The following is a 9,561-nucleotide window of genomic DNA, read 5'->3' as shown; positions in this document are numbered from 1 at the left end:
GTATTTAAACACAATTATAAAAATATTTTCATTGTGATAATAGCATGCAGACATAAATAAGATCTGTGCACATAAAATCTAACAGCAGTTCCAATGATGGTTTTTATGTCTGAGTAGCAGACAGCACAAATGATTTCCAAGGTTTTTACAATAGTTTAAAGATGGCCTGAAAATGTGAAATTCCTTTGGTGACAAGGATGTAGACACTGGTCATAAAACTGTGACTTATTGCCTATTTCTATAATTAAATAAAATGCTAAATTAAACCAGGTAAGCATGTGTGATGGTTAATAGTAATTGTAGATTTAATAGGGTCTTGAATCACCAGGGAGACAAATTTCTGGAAAAAGACTGTGATGAATAAGATTATTGAGGTGGAAAAAACCCACTTTGAAGTGTAAGTGGCACTGTTCCATGGGATGGAGTCCCCAGCCTGAATTTAAAAAGAGAAAGCCGACAGAGCATAAGCATTCATCAGCCTCTGCTTTGGACTACAGATTCAAAGAACAGCTGCCTATAGCTTCAGCCATCGTGACTTCACTGCCATGGTGGACTGGAACCTGGAACTCTCAATTACACCTCTCTTTCCTTGAGTTTCTTTTGCCAGGTTATTTTTGTCACAGAGATAAGAAAGGTAACTAATAGCGCATGAAAACCAAGGTCTAATTTTTCTTTCTGCCTCTACTTACAAGACCAAAAGGAAAATCAATGCACCTAAAAAAATTGTGGAAGTCCCATTGAGGTCTGGGCATTTGGTCCCTGCTTATGGAAAGGGGAGCAGAATGATATTTCCATTGACTTCATCCTCTCCAGCAGACCCATGACCCTAGTTGCCCTCCTAAGATGATGGAGGGGAAATCAGCCATTCTTCTTTGCCTCCTTCTGTGAGTTCTCTTTCTCCCATAAGCAGTTTCCCACAGTGAAGAAGAATAATCCCAATGACCACTAACAAACCCTAAGTGGCCCAGCTACTGGTGAGAAAAACTGGAACTATAGCACTATGTACAACACTTGACAGCAAATGAGAGCAAAGCATCTGTGCCTGAGACCAAGGGCCAAACTATCCAAAACAGAAATGGATCCGAAGATTCCCGAGCTTCTGAGACATATGGGGCTAACAGACAGTAGACCTGGGTGGAGGTGGGCTGGCACCCCAGCCATAGTCATGCTGCCGAGTTGGCTCTGTTACTTGCTAATTATGTTTCCAGGCAGATGACTTCATGTCTCCAAGCCTCAGTTTATCCACCTGCAAAAGAGAGAAAGAGAGGTTCATGAAACAGGGGGTTCCCGAGAGGATTACATGAGATGAGCAAATGAAAGGGTTAGCACAACGATTGATAAAGTACTCCATTTCAGCTAGAAATATCACCACTACGTAAAGCTCCCCTGAGCCCTCTTCCTGTTCACATTGTTTGTGTAAATAACCAGATGTAACACAGCACCTGCCCGATCGTGCTGCTAAATTAGATGTCTGACTATACTGAACAACTACAAGCTCACACTGTCTCTAGTGCTATGCTGTAAAAAAAGAGCCAGCGGTTGTCCCATCCATGACAACAATGTCTAACAAAAGCAATGGTCCATTGCAAGACTTCTGCCCTTGGGCTGAACAAACTACATTTTTCCTCAGCGTCAGACCTGTAAAATCCTGTCATAGCTGTCTGCTTCACAAATAGAGCCCAGTCCTGTGCCAAACTCCAAAATAAGATGCTCAGTAGCTTTACCCAGCTGCTCACTTCAGTTAGCGCATGTCAATACAAGTGAGGTCTATTATGGTTCAGTGATTTTCCATCACTTGTCTGTCAGCACAGCTCTTTCCCTGTTCCCTCACCCTCCCTGGACTTCTTCAAGAATTTCTTACCACTTTGCTCAGCTTGTTTCCCTGGTGCCTTCTTTTGCATTTGAATGTTTTATGAAAAACCCAGCAACACATCTGAACATTGGCCAGAAGATGAAAGGCATACAAACTTAGAAATAGAACAATACATACGTCCCCTCAAAACAGAGCCTGGAGCCTGAAACCTCAGTCCCCGAGAAATTATTGTTTACCTTCCCCACATTAAGCTAATGTGTCTACCAACCCATGAGCTTACAATCTTTAGATAAGACCCAATTTCAGAGCAAAATCCAGAATAAGACAAGTCATTTGAGAAATAACATCCAGGATCCACTGTGTGTGTGTTGTGTTGCAGGGAGCAGTCTCTGTGGGCTGTACTTTCCTCATAGCTTTGAGCCCACTTCACAATGAGTGTCATTGTCAAGGAGCCAAGGGTCCACAGGATACAACCCCAAATCTGCCACGGTATAAATCCAAGAAGACTTATAATTCACAGGGAGTTCTCATATGGTCTGGAGGCTGACAGATCCCCCACAAACAACCATGTACTTGTATAGCATAAGTAAATGGGTTTTGATTAGACATGATAATGTGATATTTAATGGTCTTCACCTCTTTAAGGATGAGAGAACTGAATCCTGGAGATGTTCTGCTCTGTTCCAAGTCACGTGCTAAAACCAGCAGGGCCATCTCAATCTCCATTTGTTTCTCATCGTACAGAGGAGAAAGTGGCCATCCTGTCTGACCTAGATGATTACAATATTCAACCAAACCACTCGAGGGTGTCAATCTACAGCACTTCATTTTTGCAGAATTATAAAGGGCTGGAACTCACTGTCACATAGCCACTCCCAAGCAGAGCCAGAGCTGACATGGTGAATTTATTCTTGGAATACCTCTAAGGAGGGCCTCCCTGCAGCCATCAATCACCACCCCAAGTCCCCCATGGGGTATGAAACCATTTGTTATTTCTATTCATTGTTTGTTTTTTTTACTGTGTACTATTTATTGATGTATCTAAATGTTAATCAAACAAAATAATTCTTTAAAAATGGACTGTTTCATCTGTCCACACCTGCAATTTCAGCATTCAGGCTGTTGATGCTAGGGGATCTTGGGATCAAGGACAGTCTGGGATACACAAGGAGACTGTATCTTAAAAACCCAACAAAAATAGGGGAATGTATTTCAACCTCTGAATAAAGTTTTTCAATCACCACTTTAAAACTAGCAGTGAGATTTAGAGACACAAGTAATTAGCCAAGAGCTCACCCTTCCCTCAGCCTTGTATGGGTGGCTTTCCTGGTTACAGAATTTCATTTAGAAACTAGACAGCTACCTTTTCTCTTTCTCTGTACAAAATGACTATATGGAATACCTACTGTGTGCTATGTCATCTTCTAGGAGCTGAGGCACAATAGAGAACAAGACAGGATCTGGAGTCTCAGAGAGCCTATAGTTCACATCACATAAGAGTAAATATTCAAGATAACTTCAGTTGTTGAAACATGCTGTAAAATAAATAAAGCATGGTGAATATGATAGGGTATGCTTTGCAGATGCCTCAGAAACAGAAAGAAATTATTACCTGTAGATATTGGAACAAACTCTTACAGAAGGTACAGCAGGCATGGGCTTCTGAGCAAGCAGTGCATCTGTGAGGACTGGGCAGAAGGCATGGTGCTGGAGGACAGAGTGTAGGGACATGATGTAAGGCAATGCAAAGGAGTGAGCAGGGCCAGATCACTCATTGATAGAGAGCTGGCATTCCCAATTTTCCACTGGTGTCCATGCAAGTCTGGATTCAGGACCCACACAGATACCAAAACCCATGAATGCACAAAACTTTTGCAGGACATAGCATCGTGTTTGCATGGAATCTGCATACATGATCTTTTCTACCCCAAGTCATCTCTAGATTATCTATAACATCTAAACCAGTATAAGAGCCATGCAAAGAGTTATGCTCTATTGATTAAAGACTAATAAAGGAAAGTGTCTTTATGTCCCCAGTGCAACTGTTTTCAAGGATTTTCAGTACACAGTTGACTGAACTCATGAATGCAGACTCTATGAGATACAGAAGTATAAATTGTATTTGAATTTATATTAAAGCTACCAGAGGACTTCCAGTAGAAGAGGGATCTAGAATGATTTAATATCTAGAAAATCAGCAAGAACGCATGATTGCTGTTCTCAGGAGCTGGTGATCCCTGTGACTAATGGCATCGCAAGGCAGAAACTGAAGAGTCAAGTGCAAGTGTTGAGTGGAGGTCGTCCATATTCCCCACATGCCTCAGCATCTAGCCAGTAATGGTATTTGTAGTACAACATACCCATGGTCTATCTCTGGATCTCAACAGTGAGAGTACAATTAGCTGGTGCCTTTGAACTCAAGAAGAAATATTTGTCAGTTTTCTTTTTGACATGCAATACTGCCTTTCAGAGAGCAAAAGCCATCTTTTCAGTCCCTTCAGAAAAGGCTTGTGCAAGTCCTGACATCCAACCTTTCATCTATTTGATCTGTGGGCAAAGGACAATAATCCTCTGAGCATTTCACACTCAGTGCAAACTCTCTTTTGTGTTTGCTGAGGGGGGCTTTTGAAAAGGACTATTGAAAAATTTAACTCTGGTTAATGAAAAGTGAGGTTATTGTAGATGTATGACTTTCATGCAGAGGCCAGGCATTCCTGCAGAAGCAGAGTCCCTGCGATGGGGATTTCTGGGTTCTTACAGGTTATTAGCAGCCTTGAACAAACAGTTTCTCATTAGGAGTTGGCCTTGGCTTCTCATAGCCAAACTGAAGGACTTGACCTTAAACCATTCCTAAATTCTTCCACCTCAGCTTTTACTTACAGTGATCCACTAATCTTTCTACACTAGTGTTGATTTTGAAGAGCATCATGCTGGCAACAATCCCGTGCAATGACTAGGGGAATTGATGTGGGGCACTCTAGCTATCCTCGGCAGTAAAGGGAGAATGTGTAATATCCTTAGCAGAGCAGAGAAACCCTTATAAAGAGGAGATAAACAACATCTGTTCCAAGTATTTGTGGGGTCTATGATGACTGTCGTTAACTTTTAAACACTTGAATATCAAAAGGCATATGAAAGCATCAGAGAAATCATGACCCATCTTAGGAGGGAAGATGCAAATAGATAAGAATTAAAATAACATAGAGCAGGCTCAGTAAGACCTGGTAAAGATACTCCACAAGGTGCTACACCATCAACTCTATGAAGTGAACAATACAGAGCAAAATAAACTTAAGAAATTTGAGTTTATAACGTCAGACAGAGGTGTTCATTGATCTACCCAATTCAATCAGTTGTCTAAGGGCTAATGGCATGATCCCTTTGCCAACAGATCCACTAGCTCTGGAAAAGGTGGCAAGCCAAGGTAGTCACAGTGATGGATATTTGTGCATCAATAACTGGAGTTTTCAGAAGGGGCTAATTCTGCTCAGATGCTGGAATTTTCCTCTCACGCTTGCCGCCACACTCTCACACTTGCATAGATCAGACTGTGAACTAAAGTGGCCGCACTATCACTTACCAATTTCTTCTTTCTTTCTTCTAATGTTCCCTCCAAGGAACACATACCCTCAGCTCTAGGGAGAAAATGTCCATTTCTAGTGATACATTTTAAAAGGATAGTTTAAAGATAATAATTGAGACTTCAGTCCCTTTTAACTTACATGATGGCATGCTGGGTAAAATAAAGTGGACTATATAGCAAGACTCCTTAAGCTCCATTTGTCCCTTCAGCAGAGACCACCATTGCACTCTTCATGTCACACCCTCCATGTCACTTTAATAAAGAGAACATATTGAAGCCAAATTCCCAAATTTGAAAGTTATTTGCCTGAAGTTTATCTCAGTCCTTGCTATCCCTGTTGCCATGAACTGCTTTGTGGTGAGCCATGTTTCCTATCTGCTAATGACTGGGGAATCTGAAGTATATCTGAAAGCAGAGAAAGATTTGCATATTTTTGGAAACCCGTCATATTACTCCACTTCCATCTTGTAGTGACTTCCATGACAGAGGTGTCTTTCACTCATCAAGTCAATGTCTACTTCGTGGCAGACACTCTGCTCTGCAGTGGGGATCCAGTGGTACACACTCCCTGTTCCCCCACTTCATTACAAGAGAGAACCACCCACACCAGTCGGCTCCTCTAGGTCATCGGCTCTTAGGCACTGACACGCTACTTATAGACTGCAGATACAGACACTCAGCCTCGGGAATTCACATATGTCCCAAGGACTTGGATCTACCAAACCATACAGCTGACATTCTTCTCCATTAGCTCTGTTTTCACCTCATGGAGGCCAGGTAATCACCAGCAGTGCCAGAGGACAGAATCACAATCCTCATGAGTCCATGAAAGCCCTGTGATCCAATTTCATGAGCCCACATTGGGCCACATACATGTTTCCGGGTCAGTTCCAATCTAGTTGAAGGATAAAAATATACAACAGATCAGGCCTGACCCACACCCTTAATTAGGGCAGAAGGTGAAGTCAGGTCCATTCTCTAAGTCTAGTAACCAATTGGACTGAGAAGGAGCCTGGAAGCAAACTGAGGAGATAATGTTGGCAGGCAACACCAGCAGATGTCTTCTATAAGAGGAAACCCTTTCCAAAGCAGGTTTACAACATTTTGAAAGATCAGTCTCTCAGGTGGGGAATTAACTAGTAATAAACATCATATTTAGGGTTTTTCTGGTTTTTGTTTTTTTTTTCTTATTTATTTTTCTATGCCAGGCCCTGGGGAAAGCTCGGGTCTTTCGACATGTAGCTCAATTGATCATATATAAAATGGCTCCCTTTTAAAAGCTAGTCACATAACTTTGGAGATCTGGTACTAAATGAAAATATAGATTGAGAAGTTCAGGATGGCCATAGCAAACCACCAAGTACACCAATAATTTTCACATGAAGCAGGCCGTCCTCAGCCACTATACAGTGAACAGTATTTATCAGAGCATAGCATTACTGAGAATTATAATAGAAGGCATTACCTTCAGTTCTGCTTTGCTTTTAGTCCGGGATAGAAATGGAAAAGTGACACCAAGATACCAAGAAAGAAGAGACTTTGCAGAGACACCTAACAGTAGGCTCTTTTGTGTCAATAATCCTAACAAGTGAGTGGTTTCTTGGGCTGAATAAATAGGGTATGGATTAGTGGAAGGATGAAATGCAATCTTGTCTATTTTGTGTTGGTTAAGCCTAGTGAATGGTATTGAGTTAGGTTCCAGCTGCCAGTTGCCTTGATGGCATTCTTTAGGTTTGATATCAGAAACTAATCCTTCTGGGACCATGGTCTTGGACTGCCAGCTTTCAAAGAATATATGTAGCTGTAGAGTTTTCTCTCCAGGTCCTGCCAATCCCCGGCAGTCTGACAGCCCACTTATAAAATAAACACACAGACGCTTATATTATTTACAAACTGTATGGCTGTGGCAGTCTTCTTGCTAAGTTCTTATATCTTAAATTAATCCATTTCTATAAATCTATACCTTTCCAAGTGGCTCGTGGCTTACCGGCATCTACATATGCTGCTTATCATGGTGGCTGTTGGCAGTGTCTCCCTCCGCCTTCCTGTTCTCTCAATTCTCCTCCCTGTTAGTCCCACCTATACTTCCTGTCTGGCTATTGGCCAATCAGTATTTTATTTAGTGACCAATCAGAGCAACACATTTGACATTTAGACCATCCCACAGCAAATATAGAATAAGTATTAGAATTGTCAGCAGCATAGATGTGCTCTGTGTATCCCTAGAAGACGCAAGAACAGACAAATTAAGAAAACCTTCAGCCAACAACTAAATGTTATTGTCCTTCTTCAGGTTAAACATTATAAACCTGTAGAGTTTAAAGAGCAACTTAAAGAGCCTAGTTGTAGGGAAAAGCCAGCTGGCAGTCTGGTCTCATAAAAGCTAAATGTAAGTGCTCCTGGGAAACAAAATGGAGGCAAGATCTGCCTCAACAGGTTGATCACTGTAAGACATACGCATACAGAGCAAAGGCTATGGGGGGACATGATGAACGCAGATACTACAAGCCAAGGAAAAAGGCCTTTATGAGAGGGTGTCTTTTCTGAGACTTGGAAGAAATGTGAAAATTATATATTCCTTAAAATAGTGGGCAGTAAATCAATTTGCAAAGGAAATGACTAGGGCTAAGACAGGACTATACAGAATTATATAGAGCCTAAAATAAGAGAGTTATAATGTAAGCTTTCAAAAAAAAGCATAGCTCAAGTATTTGGCACAATCTCACTGTGCTCTATCCTGGTACAGTTTTATTAATAGTAAAGCGACACATTACATTGCATTGATATGAACAGATTTCCAGAAACACACACATACCATTGGGGCATTTCTCTGTTAATCTGAAATCTCTGTTTCAGTTTCTTTTCCTAATGCTGTGATAATAATATACCTTGACAGAAGCAACTTAAGAATAATGGGTTTGTTTATCTCACAGTCCCAGGTTATAGTCCATCACACTGGGGGAGCTGGTCACATCAGATCCACAGTCAAGTAGAAAGAACATGAACTGTTGCTAAGGCTGGTGCTCAACTCCTTTTACATTCCCCAAGTCCTGCCCACAATTAAGATGGGTCTTCCTACATAAATTAACACAATAAGACATTCCATCTCTCAGGTGCTTCCAGATTTTGTCATGCTAACAATTAAAAGTAACCATCCTACCATGCCAGAGGAAGTACAATTAGCTGCCTGGCAATGCAAGGAGACTAGAAAATACAATCAAACAGGAAGTAACCTCAACCATTTACTTCAACTGTTTATGAGATTTAAAATATAGTCCTTCCCTATTGATGAAAAAAGGAAGAAACAGTCTGAAATCCAAAGCAGGAGGAGAAAAACAAAGGTCAGGTGAGGCCACCAAAAAAATACAAATAACTAATCTACCTTTTTCCCTTTCTAACATTCTGCCACCCCACCAGGACAGCTCCATACAATAAGTACAATATGAGCCACATGAATAACTTTAATTTTTAGTAGCCACATTGAGATGTTTAAAAAAAGAAACAGACGAAATTAGTTCTGATATTGTATTTCATTTAATTCAGCATATCTAGAATATTTTCCTCTTCATGTGCAATCAATACACATTCTCTATTGTGCTAGTTCACACTCTTTAGAATCAGGCAAGTCTAGAGAATGTTTTGGAGGGATGTTACATCCCCTTCTGGCATGTCTCTAGTGCTTCTGACCCTAGACAGGGTAGAGTGAGAAGAGTGCACATTCAGTCGAGGCCAACACTATAACACAGGCCAATTAGCAAATAAAACTACTTCTGCATCCCAACACTACATGTGTGTGTTTACCCCTTTCAAAACTGTGCACTTGGGCTATTCTACAAATATCTACGTAAACATACAGGAACAGCTCCAGATGAGAAATGAACAAGATCTAACCATCCCTTGAACATTTCACTCACTGATTACTTTAAAACGTCCCTCACTGTTATGAATAAACACAATGGGATGAAATAGCACTGTTCTCCTTGAACATCTTGATTTAACACATATAGTTAAGCAAACTGAAGCGCTGACACTGTTTTTCATACATTTCTAGCCCTTGTTTTAATGTCTGTCACAACTGAAATCTAGATCTCTCCCAAAGATAAAGTGACATAAATTAATGAGTGCAGTACTGGATGCACTTGAAATCATGCTATTCATTTTTTTT

This window comes from Peromyscus leucopus, chromosome 19 (assembly GCF_004664715.2).
Source record: "Peromyscus leucopus breed LL Stock chromosome 19, UCI_PerLeu_2.1, whole genome shotgun sequence".
Classification (NCBI taxonomy): domain Eukaryota; kingdom Metazoa; phylum Chordata; class Mammalia; order Rodentia; family Cricetidae; genus Peromyscus; species Peromyscus leucopus.
This window is presented reverse-complemented; position numbering follows the sequence as displayed.